This window comes from Plectrocnemia conspersa, unplaced genomic scaffold, assembly GCF_051122295.1.
Source record: "Plectrocnemia conspersa isolate PC_06_02 unplaced genomic scaffold, ASM5112229v1 ptg000013l, whole genome shotgun sequence".
In the NCBI taxonomy this organism is placed as follows: Eukaryota; Metazoa; Arthropoda; class Insecta; order Trichoptera; family Polycentropodidae; genus Plectrocnemia; species Plectrocnemia conspersa.
The window spans coordinates 27301576-27318941 of record NW_028277177.1 but is presented as its reverse complement, the minus strand read 5'-3'; the positions used below and the strand labels follow the sequence as shown (position 1 = coordinate 27318941).

Genomic DNA, 17366 nt, shown 5'->3' with positions numbered 1-17366 from the left:
AGTTTTTAAAAAAAAAATGTTTTTCTATAATGTCTTTTTCAACACTTATATATTTGACTAAGAGAACTTATGGAATTAACTAAAGTGGAGAAATAATTTTGGTCGCCCAGATCGGGCAAATACCCCACTGTGCGTCGAGTGGTAGTAGAGTCGAGTGTTTCAAGTCTGGTTTTTTTTGCTGCGTTATATATGTCTTATCCATATCCCGATCTATTGGAGGAGATTGCGCGAATGCGAACGTACTTCTCAATGGCTGATAGCTAGGTCCACAGGCACCGCTCGCAAGCTTCAGACGCGCGTGTGCCGTGTGTAAAATAAATCACTTTTATAGATTGTAATTTTGATTGTGTTTTTAGGTATAAAAAATTCCAAATCTGATTTTTTTTGTATAATCGACTTTTAAATTTTGTAGAGCAATTAAACAAAATATGGTGGCTCTTATTATTTTGTAAATATTTGATTTTTAGTCAGCTTTGAAGTAGTTGCCATGTTTTTATAACTGTTATTCAAAACGATATTTTCTAAAATGAAAACTCAACTCATAAATGTCTCTTTAATGCTATATTATTAAAATTTAAATAAATGCTCTTGATTATTTTTATTGTTTTCTTATAACATATATTATTTATAACTGATATTACTCATATTGATTCTGCATAATTTATATTTTATAATTTATGAAAATAGCACATATATGGAAACTCTAGTGGAGAGGTTATATAAAGATAAATTTACTTATTTACTAACATCTGTATCGTATATTATGGTTAGATGTTTTAGTCTTAATATTCTGTATGTGAATATGTTAAAATTTCGATAATCTTTACTATATTTACTTAGAATTAAATATTTAAAAAATAAAAGTCCGTAGAAAAATCATAGAAAAATCCTTAGTTTAATAAATTTATTTAAGTTCATTTTTTTTACTGTATTTTTAATTTATTATTTTTCAAATAATTCAAAATACCTCGTAATATTCTGTAAATATGCTAAACCCTTAATGAGCTTTATATATTTTTTTCGTCATTTCAGAGATGTCTTAATATTAATAAACTCAGTTAAGTGCTGCTAGCTGTGAGGGGTTTTAATCACCTGAACGATTTGTTATAATTTAGAGATCATTTAACGATTCAAACAAACGAAATATGGAAACACACAGTATTTTTCACAACGGGGTGAATATATTCGAATATTAGAGTATTTTCATTGGAGTCTACTTTCCACACATTAGTAAACTATGTTTGTTCTGTGCAGACTATGTTGTATTTTTTAAAGTGGACATAATTATAATTTGGCTAAGAAAAAACAATTGCAAAAGAGGGTGAAATACGTGTTGTGGTTTCTTTTCTTTCAGTATTATTTTTATGTATTTTTTTATTTTGTTCTTTAGAATTTTTGTATTTTATAAAGAAAGTATTTATGCATTAAAACGTATGCTATGCACATTTAAATTGTATTTTGAATTCGCCACCATCAAATTTTCCTTATTATACATTATAATGTATTCTGAATTTTATACAAACGTTTTGTAGAATTAGTTTAATGTAATAAATAAAATAAAACATGTCGAACATTGGTTCTATATGAGGAAAAACACATTATATCAATTAATACATTATGTAAATAAAAATCAATAAACATTTATGTCATCCACATAATTAATTATATAAAAAATCACCCACTCCCAATTTCATAATCTATACTAATATTTAATAATAATTTCTTAATAATAGAGATACGATTTATAATGTTCAATAAGAACCGCCTACATATGCAAAAAATCTAATGTTATTATTAATATGTATATATTAAGGATGTGTATTTTTTTTTAAATAGAACAATAAATCACGGTAAACCTATTTATAACGTATGCCTTAATATGTATGTATTCCGATTTATTGTGTATATTGGGAAATCTTGAAGTCGCACACAAGCCTATATTAGGTCTAAATGGGAATTATAGGATTAGCTGGCCCAAACCCGACATTGCTTAAACGCTTAAAGAAAATAGGAAAACCCAATTGAAAGATAATCGGCCTATACACTTTTTTCGCCATTCAGTTGCCAAATACGATAAAATTATATTGGCCCTAAAAAAATATTCGTTATAAATGTTGATGACCGCCGTTTGTAAACAAAATATCCACGGGACCTGTTCTCGATGACACCATATTACGTCGCCTTAGACACAATGGCGGTTTTGCCCACTCGTCGCACCGTTTTCGACGCCGTGGGTGACTTTCTTCTTTATTGTCGACGTTCACGCATCGGAATGCCTCCTTTCCACGTTTATCGGCTACCGTATGCTAATTTCCTCGACTATCGCACAGTGTGGTAAATCAATCGAACCGCTGAAATTCGACAAAAAGGGCCACAAATCACGGGAATTCGCCGCTACACAGCACTAACACCCACTTTCGGGATCTTTTGTAAACACACGTTTCGACGGCGACATTTGCGGTGTCACCTACGCTCGATGCTGAGGAATATTTATATTGGAAGTCGGCTTTTATCGCGCCAATAACTTAAATGCGATGATGCGAACGAGGTCGCGGTTTGTCATTGAGAAGTGTAAAAATGCACATAAATTTCGGTTGTAAGGTTGCGCGATTTATACAGGATGAACCAATACAGACTGAAGGATGTAAAATAATTTTATGAAATTTATTTCATGGAGATATGTAATATTCTTCGTCGTTTCTTTAATAAGAATCGCAAACCATTTTATGTTCACGGTACTTCTCCTAATCTATTAACTTCGTATATCCACTTTTAAGGTTTGAGAACCCTAGTGTGTGTGATGGCTTTGTAGCCAATAAGACTGAGTGTGTTTGCTTAAATTTTATTACATTATATTTACATATGTTGCGACAAACGATTAATGGCGAGATGTTATCTACTCCGAGCGGTGGTGGAGAAGCTGGCGGAGGGATGATATCAGTGGACTATCCTCAGTTCTGATTGGTGTGGCAGCGACAGTCTATTCTCCTAGCGGTGCTGGAGAATCTGGCGGCGGGATGTGTGAGTCCATGATAGTATGTATCGCGTCTGTTGGTTTCTACGAGTGTCTGCCTGAATCTTCGAACTGCTTTCTTCTCGTCGGAATCGCAATTATGCAGCGATTATCCAGCCAATCGATGCAGTCGCTTCTTAGAACGCCTTTGGAAAGCGACGTTCGCTTGATGGGCATTGTCCAAGGTCGTATTGCATTGCAAAGAAAATCTTGATGATTTATTATATCCTTGAGCGTTCTCTCAATGACGAAGAATATTTCCAATAAGAACAAAACTCGTGTTATTTATGAGATTTCTTCTGCTCGTAACGAGGACTTGTGTGGTCCAAATCCTTTACGCTATTATTTTGTTTCCTTGTCGATAGATGATCATTTTAGTCACAGTAAATTAACGCTAGTTTTGAGACAAATACCCTTTCAAACTGTGTGTGGTCGCCACACACCTTATGCTTGTCAAAATATAGATGTCTCGTTACCGAGCGTTCGCACTGCGATGGCGCCAACACGATTTTATTGCTTTTGACGTGAATTTTTAACCAAAATTCGGTTTAAATTCACTTTAACCAATGCTCTTATATCAGAAATTCGTAGTAATATCGGTAATAATATCTATCATATTTTTAACACATAGTTCAAAATCGAATTACAGGAAACCCATGGAGCAATATATGAGATAGTCTGTATGTACTTATTCTTCAGATTATTTTTCCCTGGGAGATGAGATGGCTTAGTTTGTATTTTGGACTTGACGTAATGAAAGTTCTAAAACTATAATTATGTTAGGTTTGGGTTTGACAAGAAAATAGACGTTTCGCAACTATTAAATTGAGCTTCATTCAACATATTTTAGGGCAGCATATTAGCGCCTCTCAGTTGAATTATATTTTCGATAGTAGAAATATATATCTACTGGTGAAAATATAACTTTACAAAACATACACATTCACTCTGACATTTATACATCGCATGTAAATCGATAATGATAAGTATGTAAACTGTTTTTTTTACATTTTATTTTAGGGATAACCTGAAAATTTTTGTTTTTTTTTCTAATATTTTTATTTTAATAAGATACATAGTATTTCATCTCTGAACTTCACATAGTATTAATATTTTCTCTTTTATTATTTTGATTAACTTTTAAATCCGTGAAATCGATTTCTTGATAAAATCCTATTTAGCTATTTCATAAAGTAAGAATCTATATTTCAATGATTTTTGGTCCTTCGAGTGAAATATTATAATATCATTTTCTCACTGATAAATATGATCTTTTCAAAGCATGCTTAATTTAGCTTAACTTAGTTAAATAACAATCATTGTTTATATACTATTAACAACCTTTAAAACTTTGTGAATATATTAATGCTAAATTATAATAGAAATGAAATAAAACGTTGGACATAAACATACGTTAAAGTAAATTATATTATTAAACGATTAAAAACATTTTTGCTATATTCATAGTTAACGCCGCTAACTTTTACAATGTGCATTAACGATTAAATTTAACCGCTCAATTACGAACAACGCTAATCCGACGGCGGCGCTGTTCCACATTTGCATAACGAATTGTGTTATTGCGCTTTACAAACTCGAATTGCCTCTAATATCTCTCTTTTTTTGTTTCAGGTAAGCTACACTTTTTGGTATAACTACACACAGTAGTTGATGATTCATACAACCCTGTTTGAGATTTGGACACATCGCATGTGTGTCGATCTTGACAGCCGCGAGCGTCTGGACACGATTTTGCACGAATGCATTTGGGTTTCGAAGGTAGTTTATGTTTATTTTTACATGATTCGACATTTAATATACGCGATAAGCTCTTCAAGCAAAGCTTTCAAGATGAGGGTAATAACCTTATTTGAGAGAACAATATGGTATATGTGCTATTTCATTGCTCTTATATATATAGGGTTTTTAATTTACCTCATTAATTGCATAATAAATGTAAGAAACTCGCAATTCTTGGATTTTTAACAGCTACATTAAATATAGCTTTTAATCAGGGTTTAATGTATTGAATAATTTGTGTAAAAACCATCTAACCGTCTCGTGGAGTTACCTCGACGTTACTTGTTGAATAAATCAATGGAGAAATGTAATTCAACATAGCATGAATATTAAAATTTAATTAAGTCGCATTAAGGTCTCACTGGTTTATTTTTAAATGAAACAATGTGCTAAAATATATTGGTTTTTGCTTTATGATTAGGCTATCTTTAAATGCGTCAATACTTAAGACAATACAATATTTCTTAGTACATGTCATTTTCAGATAATTAATGTTTTGCAAAAACGTTCACAGATATGTTTCAAGAGTAGCTTATTTTATCATTCAATTGCAGTCACTTGATTGATAACGATTTCAATATATTATATGTTAACTACATTATAATCATAATTAAATAATTTCTTAAACTTCATTTTTCTTTTAAAGGACGAGATTACTGTTTTAGTTTTATTCATATTAACATATATTTTATTCTAAAAATATGTCGTAAATTTGATTTTAAAATAAATCATAACACAATAATAAATAAAAATCTTAAATAGAGAAATAAAACAGTAAAACTCGTTTTTTCAAATATAAATTACAATATTTTTTTTTTAAATGTCTTATAGGATACATTAATTAAATTATTTAAAAATAAAAATTGCAATATAAAAACTTATTTTTTCTAAACATTTTTTGCGATTTATGTGAGGTAGATAATTTTAATTTTTTACCACGGATCTTATTACAAAATTAAATCTTGTTAATATTTCGGCTGAGTTCGTTAGCTAGCCTGTTCCACTCACAAAATGAAATGACAGCTATTAAAAAAGTTCTAAAAAATTGTAAATATTAAAAAAAAAATTTTGAGAAAAAATTAAAAATGTATGTTTAAAAGTAGAAATTACAATATTTTTTTTTTTTAATTTTTGTTAGATGTATAGAAATTTGAGGACCCGATAACTGTTTTATTTTTAATCATATCGCAATGAAGCTTGTTTTTAAAATAGTTACAAATATTTCGATTAAGCTCGTTAGTTAGTTTAATCCGCCATTCAATATTAAATTGGCGAGTATTCAAGATAATAAAAAAAATTGCAACTCCGTTAAAAATAATTTGAAAGAAAAAAATTAAAGATGGAAAAACACGTAATTAAAATTTATTAGAAAATAAAAATTTTAATTTTATTTTACATTTTTTTTTGTAATTAATGTGGAGCTTTACTAAATTTGAAGACCCGATAACTGCTGTAGTCCTAATTATTTCGACATAAAATTTATTATTAAAATATTTCGGCTGAGCTATTTTGTTGGCGACTATTAAAAAAATAATAAAATTGTCAAAAACTTTTATGTACATAAATGTTTCTAGTTATATTATTTATGCTTACAATTAGGAATTAATTTGAAAATATATAACAAATTAAAAATAATGGAATATTTGTGTATCGAAAGGCTTATAATATTTTACGTGCATTTAAAACATCGATGGTTTATTATTTGTTAACTAAATTATACTATAAAATCACCATTTTTTTAAATAATTTTAAAATTATTAGTTTACTCCCAAGAACCTCGTTTTTTGTCAGAAAACTGACGACACTAAAACTAAAAACTCTTTTTGCTTTGCACAAATATTTTTTTTTCATTGTGGTATATCTTTACGATAACATAAATAACATTTAATCCTTTAAACGCCAGTGAATTTTTAACGAGTCACCTTCACGCGTCAGTATCTCTTTCTAAAAATAAATATAAAATACTTGGTTTACTCAAAAATGAAGCTAGTACAAAAATATTTAATAATTAATATTTTTTATAAATAATACGTTAACTTGTTTTAACAAATAAATTTGTTAATAAAAGAATCAGTAAATGATTCACTGGTGAGTCGCTGGCGTTTAACGGGTTAAAAAATATACATTTAGGACAACTTTTGAACTTTAGAAAAACTTTTTGAACGACTTTTATAGAATAATTATTAGTCCTTTATGTTTCTTTAAAATTCATAATTATAGTATAAAAAAATTAATTCAACATCAAAATAATGAAGCATGAACTTTATTTATACTCATAATTTGCTATACAAATGTAATTAATTATTTTAAATATTTTTTCCAAGGTAAATGTGTAAAAAAATCACACAAATAAAATCGACTATATTTAGCCTTTTGTTTCATGCAAATTTATAAAAAAATATAACTGTAATACGTAAAGTTATTATTTTTATAATGTTGCATATTTGCAATATACTATTTGTAGTGAAATAGTTTGAATTTAATTTTCAATGTATATTATTTTTTTTTGCAATAAAAATCATATAATGAAGAGTTAGACGAAACTTTTTGGAAAAAATCAACAATGCAATTGAATTTAACGTGTAATTTTACGATGTATTTGTTAATGAAATTAATAAGTAATCAAAAAATCAACACATCATTATTTACAATTGCTATTAAGGTCTTAAGGTCTAGTGCAGACTGTTCCTTGATTATGTAAATGTACAATTAGTTATAGTTATATTTAGGTGAAGTTGACGTTGGCAAAAACCTTAGTTAAATTAGTATATAAACATAAAACAAATATTTTAAGCCCTTTTCTTACGAGAATATGTATGTTTAATTAATTGAAATGGAAGCAGTAGTCATTTTTGAATAAACTATTGAGCTACTTGTTATATTAATATTTTTTCTGTAACAGTAGCAGACAAATTGAGTTTTTAAATTCGTGCTTATAAATAATGATAATAAATATTTTTCCATTGATTTATAAACATCCAGTCAAGATTTTACAATATTACAACATACTTGCTGGTATACATAACAGGAGTCGAATTCTAATGTAAAATCGATCTATTTGATCTATTTTTAATAACGTTATTGCTTATTAAATATAAACGATAATTTTAACTATTATCATTGTTAATTGAGTTACCCTCAAAAGTTTCCCCATTTTGATCGACTTGGAAATACCTGGTTTTATAACACCCGTCAAACGTGCGTTCGTATGTCTACCTGGAACCGGGAAGGGAAGGGAAAGAGCAGCTATCGTCAGCAGGCACTCCTCAGTCGTAAAATTCTCATTGCTGCGAAAGGACGTTCCGCGTTATCTCTCCGCCAATTGTGAACCAACCATCCAAAGTGCACAGTGCATCGAAAAAATAATTCCAGTGTATATAGTGCTCGTGTATAAAATGTGTATGTGGTATTTCATTACAACTTATTTACTAGTTCATCGTATTGGTACACATGATAGATGTTTTTGTTATTTGTGATTTTTTGACCTCAGTCTGTCTCATTGTGCATTTAACCCTTTGTCGCCGGTGCACGGTGTGCAGCACGCCAGGGTGTGTTCACAATCGGTTCTGTCTGCTCGCGTGTCTGTCACGTGGGTGTGACTCTTCGTGTTTTGACTTCGCCCCATTCTTCCTTTTTATGACCGATTGGCGTCGCGTGACCGTCTTGTGACAGATTCGACAATTGACTAGCGATCTCGCCTGTCACGGTATCGGGAGATTCACAATGGCACTTACGGCTGCGTTTAATCAATCCCCCATTGTGTGTCGTTAATCATTTATACTATGTACAGGTATATAGATATTAAATAGTTACCATAGTTTTGAGATTACTAAGTGCCAATTTTATAAAATGGTACAGTTACTTTAAAACTCGATCAAAGTTGCAATTATGATTAAATACATAAGCACCATGGAATCGATACATTTCTGTCTAGTAATCACAGTTTATTTATTTCGTTGGTTAAAAGTTCTAGAGTAGCTCGAATCTTTTCTGTACTGCAATTTCTGTAGCAGCTTGGTTTTTGAAATGTTGCTTTAAAATATGTCAAAAACCTTTAACAGACAATTTGTTTTTTAACTTATATTCAATTTATTTAACTAACATTTTTTTAAACGTTCTTTATTCAAAAGTACTGTATAGTTAAAAATGTTTTTTCTACTTTTACTTGTTTTTGTTTACTAATAAGAAGTATAAAAACATACTCAAAAATGTTGATATAAAAATTAGGCTCTTAAATTGAAAAAAAAAATTTGATTAAAGAATACAACTTTTTACAATTGTTGTGATTTTGTAAAAATATCATAATATTTTTCTAAGTAAATCACTTTCTTCATATAAAAATACTATTTTTTTAATGAAAAATCTAAAATATTTTGTTGAGCAGTCAAATTACTAATAGTATTAAATACCTAATATGATTTTTTAAGCAAATTATCCTCAAAGTTTTCTGTGCTTTATTATATGCAGTGAGATTTTCAACTTAATTTTTTTTCCAATCTTAAAATTCTGCTTCTTAGCCAACTATCTAAGTAATACAATTATTTTTGAAGATAGCTAGATAATTTTGAATATAGTTTTAATTTGTAAGCGTTTGTTTAATTATACTTATTTAAAAAAAATTAACTTTGGAAATTTAGTTACCTAATTTCAGTCACTGTCACAATAAATTCAATGTAAGTACATGACTATTAACGTTTCTGCATATCAGGACTTTTTTGATACGTTGGATAATGTTTGAACTAATTTTTTAAAGCATTCCTGAAAAATTCTGAATTTAATATGTTAACTTACTTAAATACATACTGTATATTTATATCTATAAATAATTATTTAAAAATATATAATAATCCATTAAAACACTGAATCTTTTTCACTTATTGTGAACATAAAATTGATTATCTTTTTAACACAACAATATTCATCCAGTCAACCACAAAACTATTGCTTTAAAAACTGAGAGAACAGATAATCAATTATACTATTTCATAAAGTTGATATCCATCCATAGTTATTCATTAGCTAATTGCCAATATCTATAGGTTAATTTTACCATTGCAATATCAATGGAAATATATTTAGTTTTGAATAATAATGTTTTTTTTTTAAAAAAATAAAAGTATATATTCGTATATTAAACAAAAAGTAAGGTTACTTTTTATTTAGTATAACTCACAACTCATTATTTAACTTAATTATTTTTATTTATTACTATCTTATTAATGATCTTAAAACTTTTAAAAAAATAAAAAACAAATAATAATTTATGTCCGTCGTCGTGTTTCGTACATTTTCAAATAATTAATGAAATATTTCTGCTAACTTTTTGTATTATTTATTTATTGAATTAATAAGACTGCTTGTGTAATATTTACATAATATAATAATAATATAAATTTTATAATCGGGGCTTAATAAATTAATAATTTAATACGATAACAGACAGATTAAAGCTGTTCAGTCTGATTTTAATATCATATTTTTATTATTAAATCTTCCGTTGTAATTTGACAGGCGTAAACCCAATGCCTTACAACTGGGTAAATCTGTAAATCAGATATAATGCATACCTACAATTATTATTACTGATAGTCTGGGAATCGTTGTTATCTATATTAATAATTATAAATTAGTATGTGTAATATAATTTATAATCAATAGATTATAAGTTATATTATAATAGCGCATTTTTTATAAATAATAATTCGAGTGCCGCTGCTGGGGCTCGAACCCGCAACCTCAGAGTTACTAGTCTGAGACGTTACGGACTACGCTATTCTGTCCTTTATATTATGTAAACATTGCAAAAGTTGTCTAAGATCATGTATTTATTGTATATAAAAATATTTTTAAAGTAGTTCAATACTTTTAAGGATTAGATCAGCTTATATTTTTTTATATGCGGATCTTTAAATAATAAAATTAATTTTAACCTATATTAATTGTTAGCTTATTCTGTAAGCATTGATTTATCGTTTATTTTTTATTCACACACATGAATAACATATCGAGCCGGGCTGCATATATCGGCTGTCCTCGTCAAAGATATCCATAAATTACGTGCAAGTATCAAAAAAGCATTGTTTTTGAATGCGGACGCGTTCTTGAACGCACCGAAAATGTGTATAAATGCATTTTTAACATAAATTTACATAGTCGAACCGACCCGAATGTGTCACTCGCGTGCAACAACGTAGATTCTGGATCCCACGCAAAGCGACTTATTTTTTTATTTAATTTTTATCCTGTCTCTTACGCATAATTTCCTGGGGACAAGCGCTGGCGAAACAACCTCCTGCATTAAACGGTTAATTTCGAACGTCTCTCGCGCACACAGATATGCAATTATGGCTCAAAATTTATGGTTCATATCCGTAAGATGCTTGATGGGCGATATCCTGTCATTGCCGCCACACCTCAACTGCGCCAGCGAGAAACCCTTTGATTGACCTATTAAAATGTGTCGACGACCTCTCGAACAATGAAGTTCCTTCTTTTGCCTCTTTGGAACACCTTTATTTATACCTCTAGTCATAAGCTCGATAGAGATTGAGTTTATCATATCACTCAAGATAAACTCAATTTCATTTTTATTGATCTATTTGATAGAGATGATTGCATTTTGATAGTGTATAGTGAAAGAAAGATGCATAGCTACGATTTAACTGTCGACCATCCAATTGATAGATATTTCAGATCAGTTGAACGATCTCGATAAGCCCTCAAAAATGCAGTCCCTTCCTCCATCGATATGAACGTATTTTTATATCTTTATTGAAATGAATCAACGGCAAAGATCTGGGGATTTGTCACAAAGAAACGTTGATTATTGTCGCGGTTGAATTCGCGGCGGGGTCCTGTCTTTCGCCCCCAAAAAAAGGAGGCTGCGAACCGAGAAAAAAACGCACATAAATCAATGTTCGGACCCGGGACCTTTCCGTGGGACGTTGCAAATAAATAAACCACGGCCGGAGCATCCCGTTTCCCCGAAATGGAAACGACGGGACCAGAGAGCAAAAAACGATGACCTGTGAAGAAATGCTTCGGATTTATCCCATCGCGACACAGGTTATAAAGATGTTTCTTGTTCTTTGAAAGCATTCAATCTGGTCGTTGGTGAAATTATGGAATATAGCTATTGCAACATTATTAAATCACATAAAAAGTTTTTGTTGAAATAGTTTTGAGAAACATTGGCGTGATGATTAATAGGGTGGGAACAAAAGATTCAATTTATTAAAATAGCTGTCATTTTTAAACTTCCATATATAAATGGATTTATAAAGATGTATTGTGTATAATATACATAATTTAACTGATCATTAATATTGTTTTAATTTATGCTAAACTTGCTAGTTAGTTATTGCGTTGATTTTTCTTGTATATGTAATACATAGCAGACAAAAGGTAGAAACAAAGTGAACAGGGAGACGGCTGGACTCCAGATCTTTCATTTTTGGCAACAGTATTCTATCTTCTATTCAGAAATTTAATGCCTGCACTACACTCCCTGGAAGTTGGCCAAGGACGGAGAATATATTGGGTTACTTCGGTCGAGTTCGGTTCTGCCCGCTCTAAAATCTCTCGGAAGTTGTCCGAGGTTACCGAGAATGGGAGGTAAATTAGAGGTAATTCAGTCGACTTGGCCAGTTTCGAACGCTTCTAAACATTGTCGACAAACGGACCGAAGTCGGAGCTGCTCTTTCGAGCGCGAGCGGTGAGATACTTCCCCTTTCGCTCTCTCGCGTGTTAAGTGACGAGAGTGAGAGAGATAATGATATGGTGTTTCGCAAACTGAGATAGAACGAGTAACTCGGTTCAATTTCAGTACGCGCGTAGGCGTGCTATGATTAACATGCATGTCGAGCGCTGCATCGTGGTCACATGGTCAACTTATAATACCATATGCTTATCGGGGACTTCAACAGACTTTACTGACATCCATGAATATTTTAGGGCACCAAAAGGGACTAATTATATTTTTGATAGTAAATTCTTCTAACAGATATCGTTATTATATATTTTTCATATAAAATTAGATAATTAAAAAATAATTAGGGGTACTTGATTCTGTTAAAAAAATCGTTTCGAATATCCTTATGTATTTTCCTAGATCGGTTTATATAAATGTCACACCATAACGAATTCTTATTTAGAATAGATGGCGACAAATTCTAGGATAGGCACAGTGTGGTGTTCGTATTCTGAAGTATCATTTTTATGCCTTATGGCATTTTGCAAAAGCCAATAAAGATTTTGCGTAAATTGAATATTTACGACCGAAAAGTTTTCACTGATATTGTATTAGTGAGTGCCCACACAAACTCTTATAATTATCAGTATCGTAATTTTAATAATATGACAATTTAAAAATTGCGATTATTTGGCACATTTTTCGATCGCACGCAAATATGCCGGCTGTACGTGACAGAAGCCGCCGTGCGGACGTCATACACGCCCGCCGTCCGGACGGCATATGAAATTTGCGATAGTGTGGTCGCTTACTCGAAGTCGTAGGTCTCGGCCGACTTCAGTTGTAACTTCGGTTCGGACAACTTCCAGAGAGTGTAGTGTGTAGTGCAGGCATAAAAGGATTTTTTATAAAATACAACAAAAATATTTTCAGAATTTTATATAAATATGTATTATATATAAAGAAAATACTTTCGATTACTTTATACCATTTTTATGTATTCATTATATTAGTTATTTTGCTTAAAATTACATATTTGTAATAGTTATTGGTTCATAAGGCTATGATTAAGAATCTAAACTATATTTTTTTAATAGTTAGTGCACAAAAACCGATACGCGCAGAATTTACAAAATTGGTAAGGACAAATAAAACAATATTTTAATATAAATAAAACAGTCTTAATTTTAGAAACAAATATAGCATACTGCTGACAGGAGCGATATGATAATTTTCTTGACAACCGTGCCTGTGTACATACATACCGGTATATCCCTCAAAGCGAATGACCAATCTCAGGGCATAAATTTAAGAGCAGATAGTTTATCGATGTTTATATTGAGATAATTATATTATTAATAACCTGTGGACTGTGAAAGTATTATATATACATATATCAGTTTGACGTACTCATTTAGTATCTAGAACAAAAATCAGAATAAACGGTTTTATTAGTTACAATAATTATAATAAATCTCTGAACTAACTAAAAATATTCGATAAGGTTAAAAAACTCTGAAAACATATTTTTGTGTTATTAACTTGTGTTTATTTACGATTCCTATCAACTAATCCCATATACACACGTCATATTTTTATACGTCCATCATTTTTTTAAACCAAACGTCTGATATTCAGACACGTTTTCGACAGATGCGCCCTGTGCTTTACCAAAAAACACATCTGCCCATCTTGTATTATATATGGTGGGCGATCGAATGTGTGCTTAGGATACATCCGTCAAAAATTTAGTGTGTTGTGCAATCGTAAAGCGTTGTGTTTTAATATGTTTTTTTTTATTGTTGCATTGTAGCCGATGATTTATGCCTTTTGGGCCCACCCTGTAGCCGCGATTGTTTCAAGCTCCCTTTTCCTTTTAGGACCGGCCCGGCCGAGTGCATTCACACACAATCGCTTTTTCCTTCTTTGCCCACCGCACATACTATATGCACGCCCTTCGCGGGGAGACTGCGGTCGATAGGGCGCACTGGGATTGATATATCGCCAGGGAGGCTCAACCTTTTCGATTTCACGGGCCGCTGGAGAGATAATGCGAATAAACGCTGATAAGACGCTCTGAAAAAGCTTTGTGTATTTTAGGTATTTTCCTATTTTAATAGTCAAAATAAAATAAGCATTAAGTGCCATTATGATAACCTGTTTATTTTTAATTATTATAATTTAAAACGAAATCAATTATAAATATAAATAAATACACAAATACCTACTAAAAAATATTAGGTAAACGCTTATTTGCAATTTTCTTACATTTTAGCAGATGTGTTATTCTCTGCACTTCCAATTTTTAAACTAAGTGCATAGAATAAATAAATACGTTTCAATGCCAACAAAGTTATTAGATATGTACATTGTTTTGTGATGGTTTCTGTAAGTAGGATACCTTTAAAAAAGTTCATAAATTTTTAACAATATGCATCATAGATTGAAATCTCTGTCGATAGATGTGTTCTTCAACACATGGCTTAAACTATTTTTGGCATTTGCAAACATAATAAATGTTTCTAGATACTGTGGTTGCCGAATGTTTTGTGACTTTTGCAAACAATTAGACGTCGGAAGAACTGTTTAATTACAGTTAATATACAAAATATATTATTTACTGAAAATGAGCACAGAAAAGTGTATATGCCGTTATCAAGTAACTAATGATTCTATATGGAACCTTGTGTTACATTTTATAATGATTTTTCAATGAAGTTTGAACAAATGGTATGGGAGATAATACAAATCGAGAACAAATCATAATAATGCTTAGCTCCACCCCCACATCCTCCAAGTTTCGAGGTGGCCGATACGATAATTACAATGAATAGTTCAAACAGTGCTTATTCGATGCGAGTTTTCTACTTTTTTAGTTTTTCTTCTAATTTTCCTCAATTGTGGAGTAGTTTCGAAGCGTATGAATAAAATTTTTATTTGTGATAATTTATGACTATTGATAATACTTGCTAGCTTTTAAAAGTATGCGTTGCTATAATGTAATTTTTGGTGTTCTTAAATGGCGATTTCTTATGATTATTGTTAAGCCAAACCATTATATGAATAAATTCCTCTTTTATTAATGTGGTGTTGTTTTGAATGTAATATGCATGGCATATATTCCGGATGAACAGATATGTAAAAAATATGACCCATTGCACTGTATCACATTAAACAGTTATATAATTCCGAAATACCGATATATTCATTGTTTCATAACCGTTATTTCCGACACGAAACATTAAAAACACGGTAATAAAAGCCCTAATAAATTATGGTCTTACAATGATTTTTGTCTTCCGGTGATATATTGTTTCCCGTGACCGTTTCGTAACTTATCTTTTCTTCTAGCCGTAACGAGGGCTTTTGTGTGTGCCATCTTTAAACAATATTGTCTAGTTTATCTTTATTGATGAATGATCATTTTTGGTTACAGTGATTAACGCGAGTTTCAAGAATATGATCCCCCACAAATTATGATAATTTATAAATCATTATATAGATGTTAGTATTAAAATCACTAGATTGAAAAGTCTGCTGGTTTTAATACTTACTATTATATTATGTTCGATTGAACTTACCCAGTTGATACAGATTTAACCCATTGTAACGCATTGGAATTACGCCTGTCAGGTTACAAAAATAAATATTTTTAATATAATGCGAATCAAAATATGTACTGGCACTTATTGCCTATTTTACTTCCCATATAAACTCGTTTCACTATTTATTAGTGTGGTACTTTAAATGCTAATCCTTAATGAACATCAATTTTGGGCATTCGTTAATTTTAAGATTATTTTTAATTAAAATATATTTTACCATAACATAAATATAAACTTTAAAATTGTCATGTTAAAGTTTTTACTACAGTATTTTTTAGCACCCGCAAAAAAAGTGCACTCCTCTTGACATTTCTTCTAAAATTAATCGATTATACAACGCTTATTAAAACTCAGTGATAATGTTCGTTTATTCATCACAGCTTTAAATTTTTTTAAACACCGTTTTTCTGTGCATAACATAAACGATAATTTCAGCGGCAGTTTCTTATTTCTTAATGGAAACTTGAAACACTTTCGGTTAAGTTAGTTTTTGTAGATTATTCAACATATAGTTTATTTATAGAATATTATATTTAAAGCACCGTGAAATAAACATAACCGAAAAGGGATAATACTAAAAAGGGACACTAAGAACTCTGAAAGCGCATATAACTTCTTAGAACATTTGACCGTACTTAACGATCAAATATGTATATAAACATTTACCATAAATAATTAATTCGCGTTATGCTTCAATATAAAGTAAATTGAGTAATTATGTAATGGTATCGATTAAGCTTTATTTCAATAGAAAAGGTATGCTATTTTTGTAATATTCCATACGACCTAGATTTGTGTGGTTATTGAGGTCATACCACCATTATAGGAACACCCTCTGAGATCGCAATAATGACGATTTAATGCGCAAAGTCGTCAGCGATGCACGATGATCGATATCCATACTTTATATATTTATTTAAAAATAACTTTATCTATTTTGATAAATAACTTATTGAGATTTTGATAAATAACAGTATCGTTTACAGTGTCACTTTGATAGTACATGTCAATCCTACGGTAGTGCAGAAGTGTTCAGAAATATGGCAAATTTTGTTATAAAGACTAACAAACAGTTCAAATTCAGTGAGCCTATTTTTTATATATTTTTTTCATATAAAGTCCTTAATTATGTATTATACATGAATCTATGATACACGAATTTTATTTGCATATTCTTATTTGTATAAATAGTTATGAACAGTGCATATTATTTGGTATTTTATTTATACAATGTTATTGAGTTTCTAACAGACCGTTC

At 30.3% G+C, this 17366-nt stretch overlaps 1 protein-coding gene across 7 annotated transcripts in view; it reads left to right on the top strand.

The window, feature by feature from the left end:
- The window catches only part of ckn (CRK like proto-oncogene, adaptor protein), a 360627-nt gene that overhangs the window by 251324 nt on the left and 91937 nt on the right, over window positions 1-17366 (top strand). For 4 of the 7 annotated variants that reach the window (XM_088201657.1, XM_088201654.1, XM_088201656.1 and 1 more), the window contains exon 1: window positions 8082-8212. The exons of the other annotated variants lie outside the window; for them this stretch is intronic. The gene's annotated coding sequence lies outside the window, so the exon portion shown is untranslated. Of the gene's footprint in view, window positions 1-8081; window positions 8213-17366 lie in introns of those variants that run through there. 7 annotated transcript variants of the gene reach the window in all.